The sequence below is a fragment of the Onychomys torridus genome, chromosome 6, assembly GCF_903995425.1.
Source record: "Onychomys torridus chromosome 6, mOncTor1.1, whole genome shotgun sequence".
Lineage (NCBI taxonomy): Eukaryota > Metazoa > Chordata > Mammalia > Rodentia > Cricetidae > Onychomys > Onychomys torridus.
This window is the reverse complement of record NC_050448.1, coordinates 39,635,388-39,647,953: the sequence shown is the minus strand read 5'-3', so window position 1 is coordinate 39,647,953 and position 12,566 is coordinate 39,635,388.

The following is a 12,566-nucleotide window of genomic DNA, read 5'->3' as shown; positions in this document are numbered from 1 at the left end:
AGAGTGAAGCCTCTCTGATAATGGCTGAATAAGGCAGTGATCTATGAATATAGCAGAATATCATTAGGAGTCATTTTGTTGTCATTTTTAAGACCAGTAGTGTTTGTTTGTTTTTTTGTTTGTTTGTTTTTTTCTAGCTCTCTGGGCTATCTAATCTCTGGTGCTTAGTCACCCTAGTAGTGTTAGGTACAGGTTCCATCTCATGGAATGGATCTTAAGTCAAATCAGTCACTGGTAGGTTACTCCCACGAGTTTTGGGTCACCATTGCCTTAGAATATTTTGCAGCAGGACAGATTGCAGATCAAAGGTTTTGTGGCTATGTTGGTGTTTCTGTTTCTCTTTCGGTAGCCTGCAGTGTACCTTCCCATGCAAAAAGCACTAGGTCATGGGGTTTGGGTCTATGTAGACACCAGCTCTACCTCTCCATGTTCAATGAGTTGTATTGGTGTTGTTGTCAGCAATGGGGTCCTGCTGTCAGCTTGTGGAGAGCTATCTATTGTCTTGCCAACAATCTGGGTTGTTTGGGGATTTCCATGGGACCCCTTTGGGCAACAACTCAATTGGTTGTAGCCCAGTCCCAGTACTGAAAGCTCCATTTGGTGACAAGAGATGGCCAGCTAGGACTCTGCCTCCCACATTATTTGTAGACTTCATTAGCATTGCCTTCGTATACTTTAGGAAGTTTTCATTGCACTAAATTTCCATGACACCCCATAAATGCCCCTCAATTATAGCTGTTCTTCCCTGCACTCCTTCTCTCAACTCTGTCTCTCCTCTGTCTCCCCAATCAATCGTCTCATTCCCATCCCCCTTCTCTGTACAACAGTCCACACACACACACAAAATCTATTCTATTTCCTACTCCCAAAGAGATCTAGATATCCCCCCTCCCCCAGTCCTTTCCTCAATACCTGACCTTTCTGGGATTATGGATTGTAACTTGGTTATCATTTATTTAATGGCTAATATCCATATATGAGTCATATATAAGTTAATGTACACTAATATTCATCTTTTGGGTGTGGAATTTTTTTCTAGTTTTATACATTCACCTGAAAAATTTATGACATAATGATTTTTAAATAGCTGAGTAATACTCCATTGTATAAATGTACCAAATTTTCTTAATTCATTCTTTTGTTGAAAGACATCTAGTTTGTTTCCAGTTTCTGGCTACTGTGACTAGAGCAGCAATGGACATGGTGGAAAACATGTCTCTGTGGTCAGATGAAATGCCCAAGAATTGTAGAGCTGGATTTTGAAGTAGATCCATTCTCAACTTTCTGGGGAGCCACTGCCTATACTGAGTTCCACAGTGGCTGTACAAGTCATTATTTGACAACTCGCATAAGTTTTGCGCCAACATTACCCCAGTACATCTTGGAGGCAGGACAGATTGTAGGTCTAAGGTCTTGTGGCTGGGTTGATGTCACAGTCTCACCACTGGAAGCCTTGCTTAGTTACAGAAGAGGGCCAGTTCGGGCTCTGTGTCCCCTATTACTAAGAGTCTTCATTCAGGTCACTATCATGGATTCCAGGGAGTTTCCATCACACTGAGTTTCTACTTTGCCCCCCATTTCCAGAGTCTCTCCCAGTACTCCCCCTCTCCACATTTCCTACCCCACCCCATGTGTCAGAATAGATTTTGAGGGTGGACAGGGAGCAGGTGGAGATTGGAATATGAGAGATCAAGATGTTTCTTTGAGGCTTTTGTAAATGAGATTGTTTTCCTGATTTCTTTCTCAGTGTATTTGTCACAGGTGTCTAGTGATGTTTCTTATTTATGTATGTTAAATTTGGGTTGTTTTTTTTTTTTTTTGCTACTTTGCTAAGATTCTTTGTGAACTATATGAGTTATCAACTCTGGGTGTTTTCTGATAAGGTCTTTAAGATCTTTTCTGTATAGAATCATTCATATGCAGAAATATTTTGACTTCTTCCTTTTAAGTTTGAATCACTTTCATTTTCTCTTGTCTATTGCTTTAGTTAAGACTTCAAATACTATCTTGAATCTGAGTAGATAAAATAGATACTCTTGTTTTCTTCTTAATAGTAGTGAGAATCCAAGTTTTTTCCATGTTTTAAAACACGGGTTACAGGTTTGTCATATATAACTTTTATTATAATGAAATGTGTTCCCTCTGTCCACCATCTCTACAGGGCTTTGATCATGACAGGATGTTGGATTTCATCAAAGATTGTTTCTATGTGTATTACAATGATTATGTGGCTTCAGTTGTTGAAACCATTTATGTGATGAACCATATTTACGGATTTACATATGTTGAATAATCCTTATATTCTGGAATGAAGGCAACTTGATAAAGATGAATGATTTTTTTATGTTTTTTAATTTACAAGCAGTTTATTTATTATTATTGTACCTGTGTTAATCCATGAGATTGGGCTACAATTTTCTTTTAATGTTTTGTTTTGGTATAGGGTTAATATTGGCTTTGTGAAAAATTTTGAAAATGACCTGTGGTGATATTTTATTTGTGCTTTAATAAATGAAACTTTCCTCGAGATCAGAGGAAAAAGCAGCCATTATAAGTAAACAAAGAAGTCAGGTAATAGTAGCACACACCCTAAATCCTATCACTTGGCAGGCAGGGATCTGTCTGGATCTCTGTGAGTTCAAGGCCACATTGGAAACAGCCAGATGTGGTGGCATATGCCTTAAATTCCAATACTAGTTAACTGTGGAGGTCTGGAGGTCTGTACAGACAGATAGGAAGTGACAGAGCTGGGCACGAAGAGGAAGTGATGTAGCTGGACAGAGAGAGGAAATCAGATGGCAGAACAGCAAGGCATGGGTAGACAGGAAGTAACTCAACATACGGACATTGCCAAGTTGGTGAGGTAAAGTTAGCTGTGGCTTTCCCTATTTCCCTGATCTCTCTAAAGTTTTCACCCCTTTATCTGGCTCCATGTTTTTATTTAATACTTCTCTATTTTATAGAATAATTTGAGAAGTGTTCATATTAATTCTTCTTGCACATCTGGTAGAATTTGCAGTGAGTCCATGTGACTCAGGCTGTTTTCATTTGGAAGTTTTTTTTTTAATTATTGCTTTAATTTTATTATATTTGTTACAAATGTTTGAATTATTATCTCATCTTTTTAAAGATGGTGGTAAAGTATTGAAATCACCCACTACTACCGTGTTAGAGTTAGTATGTGACTTCATAACTGGAAATACCTATTTTATGAAATGTACCTGCTTATGTCAGGTATGTATATGTTTCAAATTGGAATTTGTTCTTTATGGATTGTTCCCTTGATTAGAAAATGACACTTGATTTAGATTGAAGTCTATTTTGTCTGATACTAGAATAGGGATGCTTGCTTCTTTTTTTCATTTGTTTGGAATCCTTTTTTCCATCCTTTCTTCCTAAGATATTTTCTCTTTGATTGGAATGTGTGTTTCTTGAAGACAGGGGAAACAAGGATCTGGTTTCTTAATCCAATCTGCTAGTCTGTGTCTTTTGATAGAGGAATTGAGCCTATTGAGTATTATTATTGAGAGATATATTGATTCCTGTCTTTTTGTTAATTTTGTGGTCTCTTGCATTTCATAGTTTTCTTTATTAAACACTTGAATTAGCATCATTCAAATTGTCCTGTAGCCTCCTTGATGTGCTTATCTTTCTCTTCAACCTAAAGCATTCCTTGTAGTAACTAACCTCTTCAGGCCTATGGCTTGGCCATCATCAATTCCATTGAGCTTTTAAAAAAATTACTCAAAGTATTTCTTGCTCCTTCAATCATAATTCCATTGGTTAACAGTCTTGTTTGACAGTGTGATCTTTCAGAGCTCAATATGTATCTTTCCAAGTACTTCTGACTTTTCCTGTTTCTATTGAAAAATCAGTTGCTATCCTAAAGGGATAGCCTTTGTATGGTGTGTGGACCTTCTTTCTTGCACCTTTTTCCTCCTGTATATTCAGAGTTTTGACTATGATATGACATGTGGAGCAGCTTTTCTGGCCATGTTTGTTTGCTTGCTTGTTTGAGACAGTTTCTCTGTGTAACAACTATAGCTGTCCTGGAAATCACTCTGTAGACCAGGCTGGTTTTGAAGTCACAGAGATCCACCTGCCTCAGCCTCCTGTGTGCTGGGAGTAAAGACTAAAGGTGTGTACCACCACTGCCCAGATCTTTGTGTGCTTTTTATATGTAAATAGATATCTCTTTCCCTAAATCATGAAAGTTTTCTTCTATGAAATTATTGAAAATAATTTCTATGCTGTTTGCATATAATTATTTCCATTTTATTTTCATAATTTGTAATTGTCTCTTTTCATGATATCCTAAAGATCTTGTGTGTTCTACTTATTCATTTTTTTCATGTCTTATTCATATTTTTTCATTTATTAGTTTTTTGAAACAGAGTTTCACATAGTCTAGGCTGACTTTAAACTCACTATATAGCTGAGAATTACCCTGAACTTCTGATCCTCTTGCCTGAGCAGTTACTTACAGGTTAATGCCATCCATTTTTCTTAGGTGCTGATGAAACCAGGAGTTCCATACATGCTAGACAGGCACTCTGTTAAGTGAGTGACATCACCGGCTTCTGCATGCATTAAACACACACACACACACACACACACACACACACACACACACACACACACACATTGTCACTACTTGATCTGATTCCTCAACCTTGTCTTCAAGCTATGACAACTTTGTCTTCTATAATGATCAATTCCCATGGGAAAGCTTTCCACTGAATGTTTCATGACTAACTGAATTTTCATTTCCATCCTATTACACTTCCTTTTTTAAGCACTTCTCTTTATTAAATTCTATTTTCATATCTGTAATTGACTACCTTACTTCATTCATCTGTTTGTATTCTCTTGGAACTCATTGAGTTCATTCACATCTTCTCTGACATCTTTCAACACATTTATAATTGTTCTTTTGATTAGTGTCTCTAGAGTTCCATTTAATGCTCTCCCATGGGGAGTTGCTGTAGAATTTGTAACTTTTGAAGAAGACATATGATCTTACATTCTATATTTCATGTGCTAGTATTTGCCCACCTGAGTTTATCTGGGATTAGATCACTGGCTAAATTATTTTTCTCTTCTTTTTCAATACAGGTCTCCTGTGGGAGCTCACAAAGGTTTCCTAGTGAGATCTGAGCTTGCTTTACCCAGCAAGGCTGCATAAGGCCATGGATTAAGCATCTGCATGGTTACCAGGTGCACTTGGCTGTGCTAGGGGGAAGTCTTTCGCTCCACCATTTGGCATTTCTATAAATAGCCCTTTAGAAAAGCCAGAAGGGGCAGTAGATAAGGATCCAGGCTCTCCTGAGGCTATCTGTGTTTCTATCTGTCTCTCTCCCCTCTATATTTTATCTAAATATTTCTTACTTCTCCCTACTCAAGAGTACTCTGGGGAAAAGTGGGGGCAGGTCCCCCCACAGTCTCCTTTCTTCTTTCAGTGGAGTTGTTTGCAATGTTAGAGATATTAGGTAGAGAGGGTCCAGTAGGATTGAGGTGATTCTTTCTTCTTTTATATTGATGTTCAGAACACCAGGCTATAGTCCAGACCTCCCCTGAGAGTCAAGAGTATTCTGCTATAGCCATGAAATGTAGTAGTAGTTTAATACAACTCAGCTACTCCTTAAGGACCAATTGTTTTTGGGAGTAAGAGAATATTGATAGTGCTGTGAACAATAGTCTATTGGTTACTGCAGGTATGAGTGAAGAAATTAAGGAAAAAGAAACGAAATGGGATTACTGATTACTGATTATTTAATTGCTAGGTAGGAAGTCAAGCAGATTGTGTGCATAGAAGTGGAAATGGTAGAGGCAACAACAAACTGAGAGTAGGCTGTACGAAGTTTGGGTGATGGTAAACTGGAAAAAAAGGAGTGACATTATACATTCAAATAAAGCAGAAGAGTTCAATCACTCCAGAGCCTGAGTAACAGAGTTCTTGTATACCAGGGAAGCCTATGTTATTTGAAAAATGTATAAAAAAGAGTAAAGAGGAAGAGAAAGGGTGAAAAGCTTCAGACACCCTGTTCTACTGATCTTGGATAGACTATAGACAAGAAGTAGTTACAAAAGGCAATGATCAACAGAGAGCTGGGTGGGGGCTGGCTTCTGGAGGAAGTCTTGGTAAACTCGTTGGCCTCACAGGATGATCTGTGGTGGGGTCAGTTTTAAGTCTCAGTGCCTTTCCTGACTTCCTAGGGTGACTGAAGATCAGGTGAAGGTCAGGTCCAGTCTCAATACCCTTTTTACCATAGAGTGCGGCCAGTGGTAGGGTTCTAAGCCTTAGTCTCTTAACACTCCCTGAATATTTATGTGCTCCTGAGGAATCAAAATTCCAATTTAAATGTTTATATAGCAAGCATTTTATCTATTGAGCTATCTCCCCCATCCAGAATTTTGATATTTACTTAAGACAAGAATTCCAGGATGAGTGAGCACAAAGAAGAGTTGGAATTTATCAAGAGACAATATGCTTTATTTATGGTTTGTTTGGTTTTGTTTTTATGGTACTTTAGATTGAACACAAGGTCTTGTTCATGTTGGACAAATCACTGTGTGGTTTTTGAACTTAGATAGCTCAAAGGACATAATTCACAACCATGATCGATATTTAAACAAAGTTTAAGTAAAAAAAATGAGCTGGTTTAGGAATATTTTTCACCTTATGAAAGTACAATATTCTTTATGATGTATAGTGTTTAGGTTTACAGATGGGACTGGAGTGTAGATGAGGTTAAACTCCATGCACTTCTGGCCCTAGGCCTGAGTAATTAGCTGTTTTACATTCTATTTGAAATGCCAGAATAAAGGAGTAGTGTCTTTATGACGGCAATCTTTATAGGTGATTTCATCAGTTGTATGCACTTTTTTGAATCTCAGCCAGTGCGATCCAAGAGGAGGGGTCCCCTCTCTTCTCTATGGCCCTTAATTTTCCATCTTTCTACCAGGCTTCATCAGAAGTTAAGAGAATGTTCCTGGATTCTGTGGCACATAATATGACAGGAAAGATGAGTCAGTGTTCCACAGCAAAGATGGCACACAGTGTGATGTCATGCCATATTATGTCCCTTTTACTTCATTCAAAACTCTCTCCTCAATGTCATCTTTGAGAATACTTGCTCTCATACCCCACGTTACCATTCTTTCCTGCTCTCAAATCTTCACACATCATTTTACATGACTGATTTTTTGTGAAAATTATTGTAAGTGGATGTATCTAATTCTGTTGATGGAAAGTATCTTTTTGAGGTGGGAAGATGAAGAGACAACTATCTGCATAAATAATTTAATGTGCTAATTTAAACTAGGAATAGGTACTCTAAATATGAACAAAGGAAGACAGTAACAAGGAAACACATCACCATCACAGATAATTAAGACTACAGGTTAAGATTAAGAACAGGCTTTTAGTTTTCATCATTAAAATAACTAATTTTATACAATGTTTTGGATCCCTTCTCAACATTAAGTAAAGCTTTATTTTATCATTAAAAAAATCAAAATTTAAAGAACTGACTCACTTAAATGGAAAAATGTTCTAAAGGAAAAAAATTATATGAATTCAAAGTAAAAAGAAGCAAAAGAATAACAAAAAGGTTTTTTATAAAAGCAAGGTTTACTAAAGACTTTTTAAAGGTTTACTAAAAAGAAAGTGAAAGGCAAAAATTCAAAAACTTGTAAATTCAAGGTATCATAATCTTACTTTAAAATTGCTTTTTCATGTTAACGAGTAAATTAAAAAAATGCTCCATGAATAAGCAATGCGCTAAAATTTCTAGTTACTGAAAAGAACAGTATTCCTTGCTTTTTCTTTAACAAAAATGCTACAATTATCAGGAAACAGCCCTAGGGTGTGGTAGCAGAGAACAATTATGTACTGTAGGTCTAAAAGGCTAGAAGAAAGCATTGTGAACACGTTTTCCTTGTAAAGAAATGAAAAATGTTGAGGCACTACATGTTTAAATTGGTTTTCCATTAACAAATGTACACATTAAAAATATCAGTTCCTTATGGTATATAAAAGTTTTATTTTGTATGCCTTAGTTGAAAACAAATTTCATTTAAAAACTTCTGCAGTAGTATTTCTTTTACATGCTGCTGGTATATAGCCTCAAATTCACCCATTTCAGCCCGAGCACTGTAATTACATGTGTGCACAATAATGATTTTCTTTTATATATACATGTGTGTGAGTAGGCTATTTTTAATGATCAATGAGTTTTAAGGATATTGTTATTCCACTGAAGAAGGAAAGGTAGTTGTTACTTAATCTTATTTAAGTTACTTTGCAGTTAACAAGACTGAGACTGGTGTTGGAGATGGGAAAACAGGATAATCATGTAGTCAGAAAAAGTACAAAGTATATCGTTTGTTTGCTTTGCATTAACCATATCATAAGGTTCTTACCATTTGCTGGTGTATCTAAGAATATATATAGCACAGTCCATAGCATATTGTCAGATAATATGTTCCTTGAGCTAAGTCATTGCTAATTTAAACATTTAAAATAAAACATATAGCAGGTAGAGTTTGAGATCAGGAGTACTTGCCTAGTAGCATTCACAAGGTCCTGGGTTCAATCTTGCACACACTCAAATAAGCAGACACATATATTTAAGTGTATTCATGCTACTTAGATGCTGCCATATTTCAAATACATTTAATAGCACAATATGCATGGTGATACATTTATTGTTTGATGTTGACTATATTATTAAAAATTTAAAGGGTCAAACATAAAGGCTACACGTTTCTGAGTGGTTACTTTCAATCTGACAGGGGTTAGGCATGGTCTGTTATTCTATCCAGCTGGGACAGGAATTATACATTCAATGAAAATTAGGACAAGTGGCTTTGGCCGTAGTTTTGAAACTCCACCGGAAGGGATGCAGTACAGGAGATGTGCTGTGGTGTGGTACTGAACAAGGACAGAACTACAAATGGCACAAGTGGAGGGGGCAGTGTATGTGTGTCTGGCTGGAGAAAAAAGGCAACGGTGACCCCAAAAGTAGGATGGAATGTTTAACGTCAAGTGGGAGGCTCGCAAAACAGATAAATTAAAATTAGCCATCCTTGTTACCATTATCATTACTTGCTCTATGCTAGGTACCTTTTACTTTATAGATGTCATCCTATGAGTTTCCTCCATAGCAATTAAACCAGGCTTCTGTGGAAGTAAGTATCTATGCTTTAAAGATCCTGGAAACAATTCCATACTGCAGCAAAATCTAGAAAGCTGACTCTCCTGCAATGTCTGTACCCTTGTTCCTAAATTACTGAAGTAGAGACTCTTTTTTTAATTAAGAAATTTTTTTATTCATTTTACATACTAATCACAGATCCCCCTCTTCCCTCCTCATGTCCCTCCAGCCTTCCCCCCCAACCCACACCCATTCCCTCCTACAAGAAGGTAAGGCCAGCCAGGTGGTGGTGGTGCATGCCTTTAATCCCAGCACTCGGGAGGCAGAGCCAGGCAGAAGATCTCTATGAGTTCAAGACCAGCCTGGTCTACAGATTGAGATACAGGACAGGCACCAAAACTACACAGAGAAACCCTGTCTCGAAAACAAAACAAAACAAAACAAAACAAAACAAAACAAAACAAAAACAAAGTAGGCCTCCCATGGGGAGTCAGCAGAGCCTGTGAAGCAAGGGAAACACTCTGCCACTGTTGGTGGAAGGGCAAACTTGTACAGCCACTTTGGAAATCCATCTGGTGGAATCTCAGAAAGTTGGGAATCAATCTTCCTCAAGACCCAGCTATACCACTCTTAGGCATACACCCAAGGAATGCTCAATCATACCACAAGGACACATAATCAACTATGTTGTAGCAGCATCATTCATAATAGCCAGTACCTGGAAATGCCCCTTGACCTAAGAATGGATTAAGAAAACGTGGTACATATACACAATGAAATACTACTCAGCAGTAAAAAACAATGACATCATGAAATTTGCAGGCAAATGGATGGAACTAGAAAGTATCCTGAGTGAGGTAACCCAGACTCAGAAGGCCAAACATGGTATGTGCCCACTCATGAGTGGATACTAGATGTAAAGGATATAGACTATAACCCACAGCTCCAGAGAAGCTAGCTAACAAGTTCTGCACATCTTAACAGTAAACATTTTATGGTGTTTGCCCACTGTGGTTTCAGTTCTTATCAATCTTTGTGGCACAGCCTCGATGAGGCATTCCCATCTTTCCCTTCACAAGGGAGTTTGACAGCAGAGTTTGAGAGGAGTTCCTGAGCCCCAGCCTCAACCTGGCCACTGCTTTCTTGGTGTTCCACAGGCCCTGTGATAGCTGCTGCCCTCTTGAGAACTTTGGAGGGGAGCTGCTATTCAGTGTGGCCCTGGATAAACATGACCAGGGAGTGGACACCTCAAATGCTGTGGACAGTGTCAAAGGCTGGCTAAGTATGGTAATTACACTGGGGCCATAATAAAGTCATTTCAGTGCGGCATTTTGGCACTGTCAATTGAGTTCAAAGCAGGTCCTCTGACATTTCACATATTTTTTTTCTACTTCATGATGGTAATTTGCTGTGTTTTGTACATTTAGAATGAATATATCCTAAGCTTTCAAAAGTCTCCAAATTCTTAAGTATAATTATAACATAGATATTCTCCCAAAGATATAGCAGACTGCCTCAAACATGAAAGTGATTGTCAGACCCTTCAGTGAATGGAGCTAACAAACAGAAAAATATCAACATTGTGTTGCTGCGTTCCACAGGCTCTTTTACATCTGTATGAAGAAGACTACCATTCCAGTGTCTCAGAAAGATTGCACACTATCATGTGCTGCCAAACTTCAGGGCCATTCCAGAGTACAAACTTAACCCCTTGTATGTGTGATGAATTACGGGATTTAGCAAATGATTTTGTTATTTCCATATGTGTAAGAGTTGGTACCTAGCAAAGGGCACCCCACGAACTGAAGACTTTCAACAGACTCCTTATTAATAATGATTTCTAAATGATGTTTAGAGGAGAAAATATTACATGAGATTTTTCAGTACACTCATTTGCTGTCGTGACAGAGTACAGCTTCATGTGGAGTAATGCAAATGTTAAAATGGATTTTTGTTATAGTATTTTCATTCAATTAAAATATACCTGAAATAGGGTTTGGAGAGATGGCTCAATGGTTGAGAGGACCTGAGTGCAGTTCCCAGCATCCACAACTGTCTGGAACTATAGCTCCCAGAGAACTGGCATCTTTGTCCAGCTTTCAAAGGCACTCACATACATGTGGCATACACTCACAGTCAAACAAACACATATGTAAGTAAAACAATAAAAATAAATTGTTTGGCCAGGCGGTGGTGGTGCACACCTTTAATCCCAGCACTCAGGAGGCAGAGGCAGGTGGATCTCTGAGTCTGAGGCCAGCCTGGTCTACAGAGCAAGTCCCAGGAAAACCAGGCTATACAGAGAAACCCTGTCGCAAAAAACCAAAAAAAAAAAAAAAAGGGAGGGGGATTGTTGCTGTTGTTGTTAACAAAAAAACTGATGATACCTGAGAGACTAGAGAGAACTAGCTTTTTTTATTATAATAATTTATTTTTATTTTATGTGTATTGGTGTTTTGACTGAATGCATGTCTGTGTGAGGGTGTCAGGTCCCCTGGAGTTGGAGTTGTAGACAGTTGTGAGCTGCCATGTAGATGCTGGGAATTGGACCCAGGTCCTTTGGAAGAGAAGCCTGTGTTCTAAACTGCTGAGCCATGTCTCCAGGCCCCATAGGTTTGGTTTTTTGGTTTTTTTTCTAAATGGTATTCAGAAAAGTTGTGAAGTTTCCTCTTTGATGAGTGTAATGCAGAATGGTTGCATATGTTGAGATCTCAAACCACTAAAAGAACTGTTAGCTATAGGTCAAATCAACAATAAATATTCCATTTATCATCAGTATTATTATTCCTGAAATAAGTTTTGAACAAAAAAAAAAGAAATGAACTTTCAAATGAGAAGTCTGCATCCTTTGACAAATACTGAGGGCCAGAGCAAACATGTAATAAAACTAAATGATGAAACACAGTTTCTTCAAATTAGAACTGTTCTTCACAACTATCAGGGATGCGATTCCACATATCACTAGTAGTGTTGTTAAGACTTCAATTTATTGGTCAACAAATTCAAACAGTCACAGGATCATACACATACACACACACCAACACACACACACTCACGGGCTGAGGAGTTATGCAAATGTGGCTCAGCCAGGTGTAGAAACTTTGTGTCCTTCTGAATTGAGTGCAACCATTTATCCTATTGATAAAACCGTCTCTCAGACTATCTGATTCTCAGTACTAGTCAGTGGGATCAGTCAAGTAAATTACAGTTATTTAATAGAAAGATCTAGAATTGAAAAACTTTTTTATAAACTTACATATATTTTCCTCATATACCATTTAAATCAGTACAGCATTAGAAGAAGTGGGCTGAGTGAGAGCTTTTAGAAAGCACTGGACAAATACCAGTTATCCATTCAGTTTAGAGTCTCAGCATCAAGAGATGACTGGTCAGAAAGCATTATCTGCC